Below are 21,399 nucleotides of genomic sequence, written 5' to 3'. Positions count from 1 at the left end.
GACCAGGAGAAGCACCTGGCTCCTGCCATCGGATCGGCGCGGTGCGCCGGCCGCAGCGCGCCTACCGCGGCGGCCATTGGAGGGTGAACCAACGGCAAAAGGATGACCTTTCTCTCTGTCTCTCTCTCTCACTGTCCACTCTGCCTGTCAAAAAAATATATATATATTGATTCCTTTGCACATTCCAGACCCAAAGTTTAGCATCCTTCCCTCTGGTTACTCTTTCATGGTTCTGGAGACAGATTGCCCGGATTTGCATTCTGGTTCTTCCATGTTCTATCTGTGAAAACTTTTAGATGTAATCTACTCTCCATACCTCAGTATCCTCAGCCATCTAACAGTAAAACACTGGATCTCCCTCTTAGCACTGTGGGAGCAGCATAAGCATTGCCAATATAGCCTCCCTCCCAATTCTTGCCACTGTTATTACCCTGAGATCTCAGGACAATTTCTAGACTCATGGATGATCACTTCAGACTTCAATTACACTCTAGGAGCAATCAGAACAGGGACCCAGAACTGGGAAGGTGGACTGAGACAAACCTCAAGTGTTCCCTGAAGCCAGACCATGTGTGACTGCAGCTTCAGGGCCAGGTCCTCTTACAGATATCAAAGCGCTCACAGGCAGTACCCCGAAGCAAGGCCTCCTCAACTTGCTTGGCAACGATGGCCAATAAGCCACCTTAATTCGGAAAATTCCACTGACGTTCCTGGTCTCTGGCTTCCCACATGTCCCCAGGGGTTTTTATGCCAGCTGCGAGCACTGAACCCCAAATGCTGAAAATGAAGGAAGAAGGGAATGGGGGAAAAAAGCACAGCAGCAGTAGAGGAAAGGTGGGAAATTTAAAGTGAATTGTTTGGTAATGGAAAGTCCCTTTCAAGTCTCTTTAATTCTTTATTTGAATTCCATTGAGTGTGTGCCAAGAGGGAAAAAGGAAAGGTTAAATCCTCCTATCAGATCTGGCCAAGGAGCTCAGCCAAGCAGCTTAAGGGAGGGATTAGCTTGCCTGCAATGCAGAAGTGCTAATACACAGGATGCCAGTGGGCGCAGGGACCCCTCCTCACAGCCTTGGCATCTACTGGCCCTGAGAGGGGGCCTGCAGGAAGAAATTGGCCTACAAAGCAGTAGCTTCATCCCCAGTGAGGTACAAAACATTCCCTCTGCCCAGGGCAGGAAGTTCTCAGGTTTGTACTCCCACCTGCTTTGTGGGCCATGCTCCCCCTGGGAATGTGATAAAATTTCACATCCTCTTCCCAGTGCAATACTCACATAGATGTGAGACTTACTTTTATTTTAATGTGAGAAACAGGAAGACAAAGGGAGAGAGAGAGAGAGAGAGAGAGAGAGAGAGAGAGACATCTCATCCATATGTTCACTCCCTAAATGCTTACTAAATCAGACTGGGCCAGGTCAAAGCCAGGAACTAGGAATTCTATCAAGGCCTCCCATGTGAGTGGCAGGAGCCCAATTCCTTGAGACATCACCATTGCCTCCGAGAGTCTACATCAGCATGAAGTTGGAGTTAGGAACTGGATGTGAGAATCAAATCCAGATTGATGGGTGATACAGGTGACTAACAGTATCTTAACCACTAGGCCAAATTCCTACCCCTAGAGAAGAGTGTTGTCATGGACTTAAACTGGGTCATGGACTTCATATGTCTCATCCAGGATCCTTGAACCCCTGCCTTCTAACATGGATTGCATGCCCTTTTTGAGAACTTTTTGCAAAAAGTCTTCAATGTTTTTCACATGCTTCTTACCTCCACATTTCACTAGAGTCAAAACACTTTTTTTTTACATGAAGGTCAGATCCAAAATCAAAATGTGCCTATCTGTGGACTAAAGCATGAATTTTTTTTAAAAAAATAGGCAAGTTTAGCGAGGAGGAAAAAAAAATCCAGGTCCCTGGAGAGAGTCTGGGCTCTGCCGTCAGCTCCTGCAAGGCTGAGCTGAGTGAGGCTGGGAGAGTCGCTCGGCTTTTCAGAGTTTGAACATCTACGAGGATACGTGAGGACTTCTTGGTCACTGCTCACCTCTTTAGCTTTCTGTCATGTTGCATTTTGTGTTTGTAGAAGTCATTTCCAAATGGTACAAAGGACACGAGGAGGGTACTTCAAAGAGTTTATGAAGGAGGGAGTGTTTGGCTCAACGTTTGGGACATCACTTGATATGCTCACATCCCATATCTGAATGGCTGATAAAGTTCAGACTGGGTTTCCCATCCAGCTTCCTGCTAATAATGTGTATCCTCAGAGATAGTGGTAATGGTGCAAGCACTCATGTCCCTGCTGCCCATGTGGGAGACCCAGACTGAGTTCCTGGCTCCTGGTTTTTGCCTGGCCCAGCCATGCAGGTTGCAGGCATTTGAGGAATGAACCCATAGATGGACGGTCTCTCTTGATTCCTCTGCCTCTCTTCCTTTCACAGAAAGTGAATATAAATAAAATAAAAATTTTAAAGAAGAGGAGCAGTATGTGGGATAATGGAATTAAAAGATAAATTTATTCTGGTGCACAAAAGAAAAAAATGAGATCCATGCATAGTTTTTTCATAGTGTGCATTCTTCATGAACTTTTTGAAGTCCTCTGGTATAAACATGGAAGGTCAGTAGGCAGCAATGTAATGTGAGACCCTGGACATGCTGTGATGGTGGGACCACGGATCCTTCCCTTTTGGAAGGAGTTGCTAGGAGTGAGGAGGAGATGCGGAATAGCAATGATTGCAGCCGTGTTGATAAAGCACTTCTGATAAAGGCTGTCTGAGGCCTCCTGGGAAGGAAATTACTCGTTCTGAGACAATCAATCATGAGAGTCTTCCTGAGAGAGGCGTTCTTGAGCTGTAAGCGAGCCAGCTGGGGACAGGAGGGACAGGATTTAGCAGGCACAGGAGTCCGCATGTTCACAATCAAAGAAGAAAGCATACTCATAATGACTGTCTCAGCACAGGTTACTGATGTATACAAGGACCTACTGTGTTGCTGGACTGAAAACATCAGAGCTGAAAGAACACACGGGGGCCTACAGGGGGCTACAGGGGGAGAGATCATTGAGTAATTCCAGGGCCCAGCTTCCCCAGCTGTGTTGAAGGGAGCTGCTACTACAGGCCCCCACCTCTTTCCCTTCCATACCACCTCTCCACAGCGGACTCAAAATTTCAGGTTGGGCAGATGTCCCTTCTGCAAAGTCTCGGTGCCCCTGCCCAGCAGTGAGAGAAGGAAGCAAGGTGAACGCCAAGAAAGACGGTCCAGCTCCCAGGCAGGGGGAGGTGGCTTGTTTTTCGCACGATGAGCATCTTCTAAATGTGCAGCTGAGTGTAGGTGCAGGAAGCATTCAGGGTTTAGGAAAACGGAAGGCAGCCCTCTGCCAAGAGCATTTCCCATTAACTCTGAAGCATGTGTGTTTTCAACAGAAATATAGTCTGTATGTTTCTGAAGCACTTATATGTAATGTATCCATACGCTTCATCATAATTCTGCCATCAAGAAATTCTTAGAGCCTGGGTTTTTCGTCTTGAAACTTCCTCTTGGAAATTGGGAGCTGAGGTTTGTTCTGAGAGTAGAAAGAGCATGAAGTATCTGTTTTGTTTGTTTACGTGATCCAAGAAAAACAAATCTCCTCAAAGCACAATCTACTTTTGCAGGCGTCCCCTGCCCTTTCTCTGGGGACTTCTTGATCAGAAGGGTGACATGACATCTGCAGTTGCTGAGAACACTCCCATCTCCAGCCATTGGTCACCTTGTATTGTGTTCACTCTCAATCAAATGTTACAGTTTGAAGGATAAATGATGTGGTTCCCCTGGACAGGACAGAGCTGTGCCACACTCATTCTTTGCTTCTTTCTTTCCATTGCAGTCCAGACAGAAACATAACGCAAACCACAAATTAAAGCCATGTGCATGATTTGACATGTTTTAGTAGTCATATTTAAAAAGGTCAGATGAAACAGGCTAACTCAATTTAAATACATATATTTATTGAACCTAATATAGCCAAAAGATTATATTTTCAAAAAGTGACTGACATAAAAAAGTTAGGGAAATATTTTACTGTCTTTTGTTTATACTAAGTGTTCCAAACTTATGACATTTCTCAAATTGGACTAGCCATGTTTTAAGCACTTAGTGGCCACATGCAATGATTGTCTCTTGTGCCATATTGTATAGTTCCCAACAAGTGCAGATGAGTCTGCTGCTGACTTAAGTCACTTTAACTGCCTCGGCTGGGTTCTGGCAAGTCACTAACCTCTCTTGGTGGCTAGGAGCATCCAGGATACAAGAGACACTTTCTCTCGTGCAGTAAAGTGCCCACATTCCATTCCATATTTCTGCAGCCTTCATTTATTCAAGAAGCAACTGATCTGCACTGGTCTGGGGTTTGACCTCTACGGCTCACATGTGCTAAAACATACAAGTGCTTTTGTTTTCTACAACCAATTCCCTTGTTTTACTCTGTAAGTCCTTTTAGGTAAATACTCATTCACTGTGGGGAGACATCACACTTGGTGGAACTGTATGGCTGGATTCTCTCAGGGAACTCACGAAAAGAGATCACCTCCAGGGAACACTCAACCATCCCAGCAGGTGTCTTGGCAGGTGTCTTGGCACCATGTTCCCATCTCATCTCCTCCTCTGCTGAGACACAGTGTGTGGTTTCTGCCTGCACCAAGTCCCAGCAATGGCAAGGATAGGTCAGCCTTCCCTCATTGCTATCAGCCTATCTCATCCCCCAATGGCCACTGTGGACCCTTCAAGAATTTGCCATATTCTCCAGGCACCAGGAAGATTCCAGGATGCCCCCACTGTATCCTTTCTTTGGGCCTGTTAATGTGGTAGAGTTAACTTTAAGACTCAATCGGCAGTCGGCGCCGTGGCTTAACAGGCTAACCCTCCGCCTTGCGGTGCCTGCACACCGGGTTCTAGTCCCAGTTGGGGTGCCGGATTCTATCCCAATTGCCCCTCTTCCAGGCCAGCTCTCTGCTATGGCCCGGGAAGGCAATGGAGGATGGCCCAAGTCCTTGGGCCCTGCACCCGCATGGGAGACCAGGAGAAACACCTGGCTCCTGGCTTTGGATCAGCACGATGCGCCGGCCGCAGCAGCCATTGGAGGGTGAACCAATGGCAAAAAGGAAGACCTTTCTCTCTGTCTCTCTCTCTCACTATCCACTCTGCCTGTCAAAAAAAAAAAAAAAAAAGACTCAATCGTCTGAAATGACCCCACCCCTGGACTGGCAGGGTTGACTTTCAAGCTGCCTCCCCAAAACTGTGCAGCGAGAATATTGGAACTGGCTTTGGAAAACCAGAATTCTGTCTCCAGCCTCATCTCTGTCTACCTACATCCAAACACTGCAAAGTAAACCCTCCAGTGATCACAACATTGTTTGCTTGAGGCAACTATGAGAGTGAGACAAGAAATACATCACTTTAGTTAGGGACTACCCCAAATTGTCTCCACCCTGCCTCTGGAGATTCAACCTCCACATGATCAAAGGGCCCAGGACAGTCATTCTTAGAGCTTTCCCTTCCTCCTTTCCCCCTTTCAGGACCCTTCACACACGAGCAAGAACACAGCTTTCTCCATTTGCTCTCCTATGAATATCTTCCATGTCCTGTCCTTTTAACCAAATCTATTAGTAATAGTTAAATTCATTTACCTTGAGTTCTATGCTTTTATTTTAATATGTGATATAAAGATTTTCAAAGCCCAGATTTAAAAACCATTGTTTTGCTGTGGTATAGCAATAATATTAATAATATAAATAATAATTTAATAACAGCAATAAAATCTAGTTTGACATTCAAGTATCATGAGTAATTTTGTATTCTAGATGATATCTTGCCTCCCCTTTGAACTAGTGAATCTATGTTTCCATTGGCAGCTAGACACATGGTTATGCAATTCTTGAGAGAGGAAAATATTTATATATTAACTTGCTATTTCAAACATGGTATTCCTACTATACAGTCAATAGAAAATGTTGTTATTTTTGTGTTATTCTTGTCAAGAGTCTCCACTGTTTTTAGTGTTTCTTTAGGTCAAATGACTTGTTCTTTGTGTCTCAAGACACCCAGCAATTGTCCAAGGAAAGATGAAGGCAGACTCTGACCACAACTATATCATGTTACAAAACTCTCCTGTGGGAACTTTCTGAGACTGGGCTGCACTTCCCATTACCTTACCTTGGTGCCCTAGGGTCCACTGATGATTAGTTGACTTATATCTCAAATTGCTACAGGAATCATTGAGCCACTCAAGCTGTCAGACACAAACAGCTATCTTCTTTCCATGTAAAATACAAGCCTAATGTTCTCTTTTTTTATTTATTTGACAGATAGAGTTAGACAGTGAGAAAGAGAGACAGAGAGAAAGGTATTCCTTCCATTGGTTCACCCCCCAATGGCCACTACGGCCGGCGTTACCCTGATCCGAAGCCAGGAGCCAGGTGCTTCCTCCTGGTCTCCCATGTGGCTGCAGGGGCCCAAGCATTTGGCCCATCCTTCACTGTCCTCTCGGGCCACAGCAGAGACCTGGACTGGAAGAGGAGCAACCGGGACTAAAACTTGGCACCCATAAGGGATGCTGGCACTGCAGGCGGAGGATTCACCAAGTGAGCCATGGTGCCGGCCCACTAATGTTCTCTTTGTTGTATAAAGTACCCTCTCCTTCAGTGCTGACAGGACCATTGTCAGGGACCACCCAAATAAGGAAACAGAGCTACATGAAGAGAATAAAATGCTCTCTTGCATAATGGAAAGAACATGGGATTTAAATTCATAATTCACAGAAGTTTGGCAAGTTAGTCATCTTCTTCAACCCTGAGTTTATTCCTTTATAAATTAGAATTGAGTCTTACCTTGCACACTCCTGAAAGTATAACCTAGTATGAAGGCTTGCCTGTGGACAGTCTCCTTGGGAGTGTGATTTCAAGACGGGTAGACAATAACAGAGGAGAGGAATTCAATACAAGGATACATGATCAAAATGGACAAATCTAAGTGTAGCTGCCATTCACACTCAGAGATCTTCCAAGAAGAATTATAAAATGTGTTTCATCTTCCACTCCCTGTGAGATAAAAGGAAAAGAAGCATTTGGCCACTAGCTACTGTCTCTGGTTGTTCATGGATGCACACAGTGTGTGATCATTTCCATACAACTCCAAGTTGCAAGCATGTAAGGGCTGAGAACTTTGCCATGAGCCTCCCATACTGAGTAGCAGGAAGGGACAAGTATGTAGTACAACCTTAAAAAAAGGCCACTCAATTATACTCTTCATGAACAAAGACATTGCTGTGTGGCCGGGGAAAGAGCAGAATCGCAGTACCATGAAGTGGTACACAAGAGATGTTTGATAGTCCACTCTTGAGCCCTTGCACTGTTAAGAAATACTCACATCCTGTCTAAGAACAATCTGCTCCAAAGTCTCTGCCAAGTGGTGGCTCACACTCTGCCTGCAAACATTTTATGTGGGGGAGGGGCGGAGGGAGGTACAACCACAGCACCCACTGTGGCAGACCCAAGACAATTACTGGAAGTCAGGATTGCCTTCAACTATAAGCCATTCTAATTTCCCTGGGAAATTGAAATCTAGTTTATCAATGGGCTCTTAGTCTTTGAGTTAACTCAATTTTTTAATTGAATGAGATGACTATTTTCTAGTACATGGGTTAGTGTCATACTTGTGTTTACTGGGAAGGAAAGAAAAGAAAAAGAGAGAGATCAAAAGTGAGAGTGAGAAGTGTTTGGGGCAGGGGGGAAGAGGAAAAATGAGGGAGGGATGGAGGAAAACAGAGTGATGCTACTTATCCATATGGACTCCTGCAATAACACAGCTTAGTGACCACCACCACACAGTCTTAAGGGGCAAGGCATTTTGATTGCCACTCTGACTTTGCTGCACATGTGATAATTATGTCCATATTTCTTCAATGGGTTAATAAAGTAGGCCTTTGTTATTTCAGAAACCCATATGATAATAGACAGCTCAGGCCATGGAACATCTCTGGGGTCAACAGCAGTGTGCAGAGGACAGAAATTCCGTTTTGTCTAAAGCATTTCTCAATGCCTCAGCGAGGCCTATATCCTTAATTGTAATATGACCAAAGAGTCACAAGTGCAAAATCTTCTGAACATTACATGTACTTACATTACCAAACATGTAAAAACAAGGCAAGAAAAGATGGATTTCTAATGCCAATTTTCAAATTGGATTCTCCTAAACATGTCTGTAATCTTACATAGAGACACCCTCACTCTTGTACATCGTGGATGTTATGGCTTGGCTATGGTTTGTCCATGGCAAAGCTTATGTTGAAGATTGGTCTTCAGTGGAATGGTGTTGAGAGCTGGTGAAACTCTGAAGAGGCAGTAGATCCCAGGGGCTCCTGCAAGGGATGAATGTAGCTCCCCAGAGAACAGTTCAGTTACCCTGAGAGTGGGCTGTGGCTTACTCCACATGTTCTCCTGCTTCCTTTCCCACCGTGTGGTCTGTCTTGCTCATGTGTTCCTTCCTTCCCGCTTCCCCTTCCCAAGTCTCTGACATTTCTATGACACAGCAAGAAACCTTCAGTCTTCAGAAGCTGAGTAGATACTGGCACTCTCCAAGTCTCCAGAATCATGAACCAAAATAAATCTCTTTTCTTTGTAAAGCATTCAGTCTCAAATACTTCATGATAGCAACAGGCAATGGTCTAAGATAGCATGGAATAGAGGCTTCACAACTTAAAGAAAGGCTAATTACATAGCTCTTGTCACCAACAGTGTCACTCTCCAATGTACTCATCTATGTCAGCAGAATAATCTTCTTTTCCTGATAGCTCTGTAGAGTTTAGAGCTTCATGGGGCGCTGCATTCTTTTGAGATGCAATTACTTGATGTGAGAGGCAATTGAAGTTCTGATCTTCTTCGTGGCTTTACTTGACTATTTGCTTAGAACATCAAAGGCCATTCACTGACTTCTGCCCCTGCAAATGATAAGCTTTCTCCCTGACTGCCATAGTTTCTAAGTGAGAAGCCCAATTCTCATTTATTATCTCTTTTTGTCACAGCAGGTGATAAAGGGCACATCTACAGATGTGTGTCCTCATGTATGTACACATACTCCATGCATGTACACACATCCACACACATACCTTGTTACCAATTAAAATTTCTTATATTATTTTCTCCTTCTCCTTTCCTCTAGTTCTCCATTGTTTCCTTCTTAGCACTTTCCACTGAAGTTCACCAAAGAGAAGTGCCTATTGACAACTTCTAGTCTGGCTTATAGAGTGGGAAAATTCCCATAAGAAACAAGAAGTTTTAATAATTCTCTTTTAAAAACTCATAACTGAACATTGAAACACTCAATGGCAGTTTTGTAATTCCAGTTCTGTTACTACAATCTTCATTAAACAGCCTCAAGCCATTTCTAATCTGGGAAAGTCTGCATAAAGCTGACTCTGTTAAATGGTTAATGGGACAAAAATTACAGTTGCTGTGAAAACTTTAACTTACAATCCACAGATTTAAGGATAATTAAAATCACAGCTTGAATGCTGCAGGAGCAACCATCTGAATTTATTATTCTATGCAGTATAAGGACTGATTATCATCCCTCCCCAGCATTTTGGACTTTGGCATAATTTCGTTTTTGCAAGTTAAATTTACTTCTTAAGTGTCAATATTTTGCAATTCAAAGTACCAATTAGCTTTATGTGATTTTTTTCCTCTAATACAAGCAGCATTCAATAAAATTGTAAACCTTCTCTAGTTTTGCTCCAAACTCTTTGAGCTTGTATTGTATTTTAGAAATGTGCATGCATTAAAATCAGTTGAACCCACTGTGTTCCTACTAAAAAATAGTGATTCCTATGTGGATCCATCACAGCTTTTTTGTATTTTTTCTCTTGGACACCGTCTCCCTTTTACCTAAGAAAGCAGCGGACATATTCCAAAGAACCTGCATCTAGAGCACACTGGGTGTGGGACTCAGCGCTCTATGGGACATTCTGAAAGATGTTTTAACCTCTCAGTCTCACCTAAATGATAAAAATAATGGCCCCTGTTCAATGCTTGCTGTGTGCTAGACACTATTCTAAGAATCTCTCAAACATTATCTCATTTATAATTATAAAAAAATTACAGTCATAAAAAGTCCCACCTCTTCACTTTGAAAAACAAGGTTAAAGAGGTCAAATAAGAGACTTGGGATTCCATAGTTAGTACAATCAAATAAAACTATCATTGGCTAATGCTCTGAGTAGCTCAAAAGTCTTTATGGTGACTCACTTCTCCTTCAAGACGCTAAAGCTGCCAAAATACTCGATATTCTCCACGACTTTTTCCCCATGTCTTTAGATATGTTCCAGCAAGAAAAGCTGTCTCCGGCCAACCTGAACTGGGATAGACCCTGAGCAACCACAACACCTGCTCATATGGGTCAAAAAATATCCAAAAGTTACTTTTTGCTTCATTTTAATAAGAAGATCTCCACAGCAGGAGGAACTTAAGCTTCATTCTAATAACATGCAATACATGCCCAGACACGTTTCTGGACTGCACCTGCATGAAGTTTTACGAAGGCCAACATGCAATGACAAGAAATCCCTCTTTATTATATTTTCGTCCCCCTAAACAAATGACGTCCATTTCCCTTTGGCCAGGGATCCACATCTTTGGAAACAATCCCCTCATGTTCTCTTTATTTACTACAAATAAACTGTTTTGTGTGGCAGCTCCTTCTGGTGCATTTCTTAATTGAACTCACCAGGAAGCAGGCCCCCAATTTAAGGGTGGGTAACAAAATCTTGCTCCCAGGCCATTCAATAGAGCTGCAGTTCCATTACTTTTAGCACGCATTCACTGGATGCTGTAATGTGGAGGCAGCACTGCTGTCAGAACAAAGACTGGAAGAGCTGATGCAGAGACCATGTGACCGGCTCAGGATCCATGATGTCAGTGGACCATTGGTAACCCAGAGCCCCAAACTCCTCTTCAGTCTGACCTGAGAGTCACGCAACACCAACACATGAATGCCTTCCCAGGGGGCCAAATCCACGCAAACTTGCAAAACAAATAATTAACTAACCAGTAAGAGCTCCCAGCCTGCCAGGCTACCCTCCTGGAAATGGTAGTCTACAGGTTCCAGGACAACCCTGCAGGCATAAGTCCTGGAGCTTCTCAGAGCATGTATCTGCCGTCACACGAGATTCACGAGGTTCAGAGTCCCAGAGTGCCCCTGTCTGTCCCAACCAGACAGCACAACCAGATTCCCAGACAGAGGCTGAGCAGCCCCTGGGATCAGGAAAAATCAGGACTCCTTCCTGCTCACAAGCAGAGACATGCCGCTGACACTCAGATCCTACCCAGGTAGTGGAGTTGATCCCAGGGAAGCATAAAAGAACAGACAGACCATCTCTGAAGCTCTCATGCTCCCAGAGGCCAAATTCTCCCCCTGCCATTCTGGGTTCTATAATGTATCTTGATATCTTTCATAGGAAACTCCCCTTTTGTGCCCAAGCAAATTCAAGGCAGATTTTTTTTTTCTTGAAAGCAAAAGAGTTCTGATGAATGTACCAATAGACAATTCCATTCTGGTGATTTGTCCTGGGATTGACTTCCATAAAAAATTCAGAGGGCCAAAGCCAATCATGTGGAAAGAACGCTGGGGACTGGTTCTTGTCTGCCTCTTGTTAATTGCATGCCTGTTGGGAAGTTATTCCACCTTTCTTACTGGTGTGTTTTTCCTGTTTAAAATTGCAGACACACAATATACACTCCAGAGCTCCCTATCTCTCTTCCCCACTTTATTTCCCCGTGGCACTTTTCATTTCTAATATACTAAATAATTTATTTATTCATTTTGTTAATTGTCCAGCCCAGTAGAATGCCAACTCCACAGAGATAATGTTGGATCGCCCTGGTCCAGAATAGACTTCAATACATAAGAATTCAATAGATATTTGTGACAGTTGTTGAATGCATTATATGATTTGATTGGACTTTATCAGTGGTTGCCCTCTTGAGATCCTATGATCCTGTAAGTCCACAAAGACAACACTGAAAAGCCTTAGGCTAATTTGAATATTACTAAAAGCATAATGGAGATAACACATTTTGAACATTACTGTATTCCTCTGGCTAACACAACTACATTCTCATTAAACAAGATAATTTAATGCCACTTAAAATTGCTTTTTACTATTGCTTTTTAGCACTTTCATGAATTATCTTTGTCTTCTGTTAGTAAAAATAGTAATGTCATTGGTATGACCAAAAGTGCAGTTTGTTGAATAAACAAAACCAGGGACACAATGGAAGAAAAAGCTATTTAAAAAGTCTTTGGTAAGTAACATTTTTTCAAGTTAGTTAATCTCCTCCAACCATATTTCATTACTTTATAAATGAGTGGGGCAAAAGACAGCACATATGAATAGCATAATGTGTGCTAAATAAATGTTAGTTCATTCTTTCTTTTGTATGGTGGAAAATAAGTTGCTTTTCAACTCTGGAATCAAGAAAAGTAAGTGATTATAAGTTGAGGCAGTACTTACAAAACATCTTTTTGTCAGCTTAAGAATTCTTCTTAAAATGCAAAATATATATAAGAATCAGTAAATTCCTATTAAACGGTGGTGTGCTCAACTCTTACTGCAACACTGCAATAGACTGGGGAGATGGGAACTCGGAAAAGGCAAATGGAGTTTGATAGTGAACAATAGTGAACAATAGAGGTGAGGACAGAGCTCGCACCCCCAGTTGTCAGTGTAGGAGAATTCACTGGATATTTATTTCTGATTGCGAAAAGAGAGAATAGGCCCAGGTGAAGGAATGAGACACGGTTTCAGAAGAAACAGAGAACACTGGAGGGAGTGACGGAGCAGTTGGGTGGCAAAGGATAATTTCTGCCTTGTGCTGAGACTCCTGTCTCTGCTTTCGCGCCTGAAGAACACAGGAAAGCAGGCAAGCATGTTGCCGTCTTTCCCATTGGTTGCTAAGTGACACCAGCGAGAAAGTCAGAAGAATAGCACTCAGAATAGACATCTCTTTAATTTCTAAACATTTTCCATGCTCTGTAAAGGCAAGGACCCTCTGATCAGAATCCGTGAAGCTGTGATTGAATCCTAAACACAGTAACAGTAACTCTTCTGTTAATTTTTAATTTTTTTTTTATTTTTCCCCCAGAAATCTTTATTTAAGAAATACAAACTATACATTCCATAATCACTTTAGGAACATGGTCATTCTTCCCATTTTACCCACCCTATCATCCATTTTCCCACTCCTCTTCCTCATCTCTCTCCTATTCCCATTATTGTTTTTTTCTAAGATCGATTTTCTAATTTTGTTTCTTTATTTAACATTTTTTAGAAAACTTTTATTTAATAAATATAAATTTCAAAACTGTAACTTTTGGATTATAGTAATTTCCCCCCTATAACCACCCTCCCACCCGCAAACCATCCCATCTCCTACTCCCTCTCCCATCCCATTCTTCATTAAGATTCATTTTTTTAACTTTTATTTAATGGATATAAATTTCCAAAGTACAGCTTATGGATTACAATGGCTTCCCCCCCAATAACTTCCCTCCCACCCGCAACCCTCCCCTCTCCAGCTCCCTCTCCCCTTCCATTCACATCAAGATTCATTTTCAATTCTCTTTATATACAGAATATCAATTTAGTATATATTAAGTAAACATTTCAACAATTTGCACCCACATAGAAACACAAAGTGAAAAATACTGTTTGAGTACTAGTTATAGCATTAAACCACAATGTACAGCACATTAAGGACAGAGATCCTACATGAGGAATAAGTGCACAGTGACTCCTGTTGTTGACTTAACAAATTGACACTCTTGTTTATGGTGTCAGTAATCACCCTAGGCTCTTGTCATGAGTTGCCAAGGCTATGGAAGCCTTTTGAGTTCACCGACTTTTATCATATTTAGACAAGGTCACAGTCAAAGTGGAAGTTCTGTCCTCCCTTCAGAGAAAGGTTCCTCCTTCTTTGATGGCCCCGTTCTTTCCACTGGGATCTCACTCGTGGAGATCTTTCATTTAGGTCTTTTTTTTTTTTTTGACAGAGTGTCTTGGCTTTCCATGCCTGAAATATTCTCATGGGCTTTTCAGCCGGATCCAAATGCCTTAAGGGCTGATTCTGAGGCCAGAGTGTTGTTTAGGACATCTGCCATTCTGAGTCTGCTGTGTATCCTGCTTCCCATGTTGGATCGTTCTCTCCCTTTTTGATTCTATCAACTAGTATTAGCAGACACTAGTCTTGTTTGTGTGATCCCTTTGACTCTTAGACCTATCAGTGTGATCAATTGTGAACTGAAATTGATCACTTGGACTAGTGAGATGGCATTGCTACATGCAACCTTGATGGGATTGATCTTAGAAGTTCTTTCTCAGCCATGATATTTTCTGTGTATACAAAGGCTGTTGATTTTTGTGTGTTAATTTTATACCTTGCCACTATGAGTTCCAATAGTCTGTGGAGTCTTTTGGATCCCCAATATATAGAATTATGTCATTTGCAAATTGGGATAGTTTGACTTCCTGCTTCCCAATTTGTATCCCTTTGATTTATTTTTCTTGCCTAATGGCTCTGGCTAAAACTTCCAGGACTATATTGAATAGAAATATTGAGAGTGGGCATCTTTGTCTGGTTCCAGATCTCAATGGGAATGCTTCCAACTTTTCCCATTCAACAGGACGCTGCCCATGGGTTTGTGTAAATTGCCTTGATTGTGTTGAGGAACATTCCTTCTATACCCAATCCACTTAGAGTTTTCTTCATGAAAGAATATTGTATTTTATCCAATGCTTTCTCTGAATCTATTGAGATAATAATACGGTTTTTGTTCAATCTGTTAATGTGATGTATCACATTGATTTAAAAATGTTGAAACATTTCTGAATACCAAGGCTAAATTGCACTTGGTTCCAGTGAATGATCTCTCTGATGTGTTGTTGGCTTCAATTGGCTAGTATTTTGTTAAGGATTTCTACATCTATGTTCATCACAGAAATTGGTCTGTAGTTCTCTTTCTCTGTTGTATCTTTTTCAGGTTTAGGAATTAAGGTGATGCTGGATTTATAGAAAGAATTTGGAAGGATTCCTCCCTTACAATTGTTTTCAACAGCTTGAGAAGAATTGGAGGTAGTTCTTTAAATGTCTACTAGAATTCAGCAGTGAAGCCTTTGACTTTTCTTTGTTGGGAGGGCCTTTGTTACTGATTCACTTACTGTCTTGGTTATGAGTCTGTTTAGGCTTTCTATGTTTTCTTGGCTCAATTTAGGTAGGTAGTATGTGTTCAGGATTTTGTCCATTTCTTCTGTTTCCTGGTTTGTTGGCATATAGCACTTTGTAGTAATTTCTGATTATTCCTTTTATCACTGTGGTGTTTGTTATTACATTTCCTTTTTTAACTCTAATTTAATTGACTTGGGTATTTTTCCTTTTTTTAGTTAGTTGAGCCAATGGTATTTCAATTTTGTTTATTTTTTCAAAAAAACAGCTCTTCATTTTTCTGATCTTTTGTATGTTTTTTTATTCAGTTTTGTTTATTTCTTCTCTAATTTTAATTATTTACTTTCTCCTCCTAGTTTTCAGTTTCTCTTGCTGTTGTTTTTGTGTGTCCTTGAGATGCATTGATCATTCATTTATTTGGTACCTTTCCAATTTCTTGATGTAGGCATCAATTGCAATAAACTTTCCTCTTAATACTGCTTTTGTTTTATCTCATTATTTTTTTTGACAGGCAGAGTGGACAGTGAGAGAGAGACAGAGAGAAAGGTCTTCCTGTTGCCATTGGTTCACCCTCCAATGGCCACCGCGGTAGGCGCGCTGTGGCCGGCGCACTGCGCCGATCTCATTATTTTTGATATGTTGTATTGTCATCTTCATTTGTTCCCAGAATTTTTTTTATTTTTCTTTTGATTTCTTCAGTGACCCATTGTTCATTCAGAAGCATATTGTTCAGTCTCCACGTGTTTGCATATGTTCTAGAGATTCCTGAGTTGCTGATTTCCATCTGCATTCCATTGTGGTCAGAGAAGATGCATGGTATGATTCTGATTTTTTTGGAATTTGCTGAGACTTGCTTTATGGCCTAGCATGTGGTCAATACTAGAGAAAGTTCCATGAACTGGTGAGAGGAATGTGTGTTCTGTGACTGTATTATGAAAAGTTCTGAAGATATCTGTTTGGTCCATTTGGTCTATAGTGTCAATTAACTCTGTTGTTTCCCTGCTGATTTTCTGTCTGGTGGAAAGCGAATATTGAAGTTCCTCATTACTATTGTATTGGATTCTATGTCTCATAACTCTCTTTAAGGATCAATCTGTTTATACTCAGATATTACCTTGGATGCTTTGCATATACTACTTTGGTTTAGTTTATCCTTAAAAACACCCACAATTATGCGAGTATTATTAATTTAACTTTTAGGATAAAGAAACTGAGGCCAGAAAGGTTGAGATATCTTATTAATCAAAGATAGACTAGTTTGTGCTAAATTAACAAACACTCCCTAGATATCAGTTACTCAAAGTAACAGAGGCTTATTTTTTACAAAAAGTCCTTTCCAATGTGAGTCAGGGGACTTTCCAGAATTGTTTCCTCCATTTTGTGAATACTCCACGTGAATTATCATGCTTTTGAATATATCATCTTAATATGAGACTGTTGGCGGCCACTCGACAAACTAAGCAAAGACACAGTACTCGGTCCATTCATCAGCGTTTAATGCCTTGAAGCCCTCAAGCCAAGGTAGGGAGCTTGGCGACAAGGGACCGGAGGCTGCCTTCTTGAGAGGCTCTTCCACCACCGGCCCCAAGCACAGCAAGAAATGAGTATATATACCCACAGCCCCACAAGCTCAAAGATGGTTACACAGAGTCAGCATAGCGTAACAAACAAAAGGTTACATAAAATTCAAACAACCGATAACATCAATAACATCCTGTTATGCAGTTAGAGGTCTAGAACACCTTCATATCTCAGGCAAGTCTTGGCATAAACAGGTCGCCTTAACCCAAGGTTAGGGCTAGGTATGGAAAATTCCATATGACAGTGCTATATTGTGGGGGTAGCTCCCCACATGAGACCTCCTCAAGAACTTTGACAGGAGGTGACAGTGAAAGATCTCACACTGGCAAATGGTTCAGCCCAGAAGTAACAAGTGTCCCTTCTACTCACAGTCAATGTTCAAGAGCAAGTCCCCATTTGGCTGTGTTTCCCCACAAGGAGAGAAGAAGTAGACATCAACGAGTCCTAGCAGACACTTGTCTAAGGCCACACTGGGAGACGATCACGTAGCAACACCTCATTCCAAGTCTTTTGATTTTAAATTCCTATTTTATTGCTTTGTCAACTACCTCAACCAGCCCCATGTTTAATGTAGAGCTCTAAAAATAAAATAAATACTCTCAAATGGTAGCAGCATTTTAGGAACTATAAAAGTTTAGAAGAGATGTAGGGAAAGTGACAAGCTTCATCCTTTCTTATATGATACTCTAGGGTCAACATAAAAATGTGGGAAAACATAGATGTTCTGGAAGAACCAAAAAAGAGAAGTCTAGTCTTCCTCCCCATAATCCCATAATGATAAGTTCAACAGCACCCCAAATAATAAACAATCTAACAGCAAACATTGTTCATATGGATATTAGTTTCATCTGCATCTATTGAGTGATTGTTCCATATAAAACACTCTTGAAAACTCTTTTAAAGTATTGATTCATTTCATCCTTACAGGAGTTTAATGTTTTAAATACTACTATATGCCCTGTTTTCATGAGAGAGAATTAATGCAAAGAGAGGTCAAGAAATGTAAGTTCAAACTGTGTGTTTGAATGCATATATAGTTAATGAAACATTCTTTGCCCTTGCCTACTTACCAGATTCTTCTTCCTAAGTTCCTTATGTGAACAAATTCTATGCTATGTTTGCATTCACACATATGCCACTCAACACACCAAGTCTCAATCAGAGAAACTAACAGGCCACTAAAGTTTAAAGCTTTGGTTAAATGCCAGTTGCCCAAGTTGCACAAATCATCTTTAAATTGTGGTTGAAAAATATGGACGAAAATTGTACATTTGGTAGAAACTTGTTAGACCAGTGAAGTGGGAGTGCTCAGCCTCCTTTATCCAATCCCCTAAGATGCAATTCCAGTGGCTTTCTCCTCATTTGTTACTTCCAGCCCTGGTGAGGGCTCACTGTCAGCTGTGATAGGGCCTATCACTCAGAGCAGTTCCTCGTCTCTGACGGTTTTCTGACAGAGGAAAACGAGAAAGTAAAATTAGTTGAGCAATGGATGAACATCAGTTATGTACCTTCTGTAGCTGGGTATGGAATTAGGAGCTATGAGAACACACAAGAAAGGTCCAATGTCATCTATTTCAAGACTTGAAAGTGTTAGGAGTGGAAACTGTACTAGTCTTACAAGCAAAACAGCAGAATTTTAGATTGCTAGCCATAGCACTGTAAACAAGTCAACAATCTCTGCAAGATTCATTCCCTTATCTATTAATGATAAATATGTTCATCTTATATCCTAGAATAGAAGATCAATAAATGATGTTTATAACAAACACAGAGATCCTCTAATACCACAGACACTTCCTCTTACCTTAGGGCATCCACCAGTGTGTCTCCTTCTTTCCTGAATGTCCTACATGTACATCTGCAATGTCCCTTCCTTGGCTAATTGTGTGACAGTACATATGATTCTGTATTTTTGAAGATCAATTTATTTATTTTATTTGTTTGAAATGCAGTAATATAAAGAAAGAGCAAGGCCAACAGACAGAGAGCTTCCATCTGCTTCATTTCTCAAATGCCTGCAACAGCTGAGACCAGGAGCTGGGAACTCAATCTGGATCTCCCACACGGATGACAAGGACCCAAGTAATGGGCAGTCACCTGCTGCCTCCAAGGGTGTACAACAAGAGAAAGCTATAATTAGGAGCAGAGATGGGACTCAAGGCCAGGCACTCCAATCTGGCATGCAGGCATCCCAAGTGGCATCTCAACTGCTACACCAAACTCCTCTCATTGATTTCATATTTCAGTGCCCTTACCGCTTATATCTATCTCCAACTTCACCATGACCAAGAGGACAATGATGTTTTGTGTTGCATATCCACGAACTCCAAGAGGACGATGATATGGGTGTTGCATGTCCAACACCCGTAGCTGGAAAGCGTAAAAGGCACTTTGGGACTGAATCTAGAAATGTGACAAACAAGATACCTTAACGTTGAGGAATACTGAAAGTATTGAGTAAAATATAGGAGGAAAACAGCTTCAGTACATCGATGGGCTTACACAGAACATGTAAAAGTCAAAACTTAAGTGCAAAAGATATCAAAAAGTCAATCAGATCACTGAAGTCAGCTCTCATGTAGGAAGTGTTCACCGAATCCCAGTGGTCCTGAGCCCTACTTAACAAGGAGACAGCCCCAACACTTTGCAAAGTAGGGAATCTGACAGATTCCCCACATGTAAAAAGCTGGGACCCCATAGGCTACAATTTCAATTTAAGGGTGAATATAAAACAAATCCACCCTGAAAGCAATTATAAGAATATAAGCCTATCTCAAATCTCTACACTGTGTGAAAGGCCAAAAAGTTCTCTGAAAATCTTAACCACATGTTGGCACCCAGTCTGGTTTGTTATTCCAAATCTCAGTAACTGGGTGGCCTCAAACCCCTGGCTAGAAATTTGGATTAAAGGATTCCCAGATTGGCAAAACAAATCTTGTCTGGAGAAATTCAGCTTCAAATAAGGCCACAAATGATTAATCAGGTCAGGAATAAGAAAATACAACTTTATGACTCCCTCTTCCATTCAATGATATTGGAGGTCCTAGTGGCGTAGTTACTCAAGGAAAAGAACCCAAGTTACAAGTTTTTAAAATTTGAAGGAATAAGATTCTCATTATTCATGGATGATATGATTTTCTATGCAGAAAAAAATATAATTCTACAGATAAGTCATGAGACTCAATAGACATAGAATCAGGGATTCTTGATATAAATTAATAAAAAACACAAGAAATGTATTTAAAAAGAGAAACAATATCTAATGACAAAAACATCAAGTTTCGGCCAGTGCCACTGCTCACTTGGCTAATCCTCCGCCTGCGGTGCTGGCACACCGGGTTCTAGTCCCGGTCGGGGCGCCAGTTGCTGTCCCAGTTGCCCCTCTTTCAGTCCAGCTCTCTGCTGTGGCCCAGGAGTGCAGTGGAGGATGGCCCAAGTGCTTGGGCCCTGCACCCGCATGGGAGACCAGGAGAAGCACCTGGCTCCTGGCTTTGGATTGGCACAGTGAGCCAGCTGCAGCGGGCTATCCATAGCGGCCATTTGAGGGGTGAACCAACAGAAAAAGGAAGACCTTTCTCTCTCTCTCTCTCTCTCTCTCTCTCTCTCTCTCTAACTCTGCTTGTCAAAAAAAAAATCAGGTTTCTAGACATAAATCTAACAAAGGGGAAGGAGCTTTATGAAAAATATCAAAACTTTATTCAAAAATATTAAAGAAGAACAAAACTAAAGGAGTGATGCGTTAAATTCATGGAGAGGAAGACTCAATATCTATGCCATCGTTTGTTTCAAATTGACCTGTAAATCTGTAGAGTCAATGTAATTCTATGAAAGTTTTAGCAGATATTTTTTGAAGCACTTGACAAGCTTACTCAAATATTTTATTTGGAACAGCAAGGCTCTAAGGTAGCCAAAACACTTCTGAAGAAGAACAATTTCTTTCAAAATACCAGGCATAATTGTAAGGTGATCATAGTTAAAGCAGCCTGGTATTTGTGTACAGAAACAAACAAATCTAAGAAGAAAAGAATGAACCCAAAACATACCCAAACATATGGAAAGTAGATTTATCACAACCACCATTGCAGATCAGTGGCAAAAGATGAACTATTCAATAAATGATCATAGAGCAACGGGTCACTTATACACACCAAAATGAAATTTGACCCCTATCTCACACCATACACAAAACCAATTCCATGTGGATTAAATATTGAAATATAAAAAGAAATCTATAAATATTTCAGAACATAATATAGGAGAATAACAGAAGGTCTTTGTGACATCTGGGTAGGGAAGGCTTTGGTTTTAGACAAAAAGTGGAAAGAACTCCATTGTATGGAGAACATGCCTTTCTCCAAAGACATCATACAGAAATTGACCATCCAAGAAGTGAAAGGTGGTAAGAATATGTAACAACAAAATTAGTATCCAGACTATATGCAGAACTTAAACAATAAATCAAAGATAACCTATAGGAAAAAAATGGACAACTTTGAAGAAGCAACTCACAAGAATAGAAACCCTAATGACCAATAAGCATTTCAAAATACTCTTCATCTCATTAGCCATCCAAAGAAATGC

The 21,399-nt window shown here is 41.2% G+C and overlaps 1 long non-coding RNA gene across 2 annotated transcripts in view; it reads right to left on the bottom strand.

Moving 5' to 3' along the window:
* Window positions 1-17,583: 17,583 nt before the first annotated feature.
* Window positions 17,584-21,399, bottom strand: part of LOC133775390 (uncharacterized) — a 245,719-nt gene continuing 241,903 nt past the window's right edge. For both annotated transcript variants that reach the window (XR_009868240.1, XR_009868238.1), the window contains one exon: window positions 17,584-18,265. This is a non-coding gene — a long non-coding RNA (uncharacterized LOC133775390). The remainder of the gene's footprint in view (window positions 18,266-21,399) is intronic.

This window comes from Lepus europaeus, chromosome 16 (assembly GCF_033115175.1).
Source record: "Lepus europaeus isolate LE1 chromosome 16, mLepTim1.pri, whole genome shotgun sequence".
Taxonomy (NCBI): Eukaryota; Metazoa; Chordata; class Mammalia; order Lagomorpha; family Leporidae; genus Lepus; species Lepus europaeus.
The sequence above is the reverse complement of the archived record's forward strand: the minus strand, read 5'-3'. Positions and strand labels throughout refer to the sequence as shown.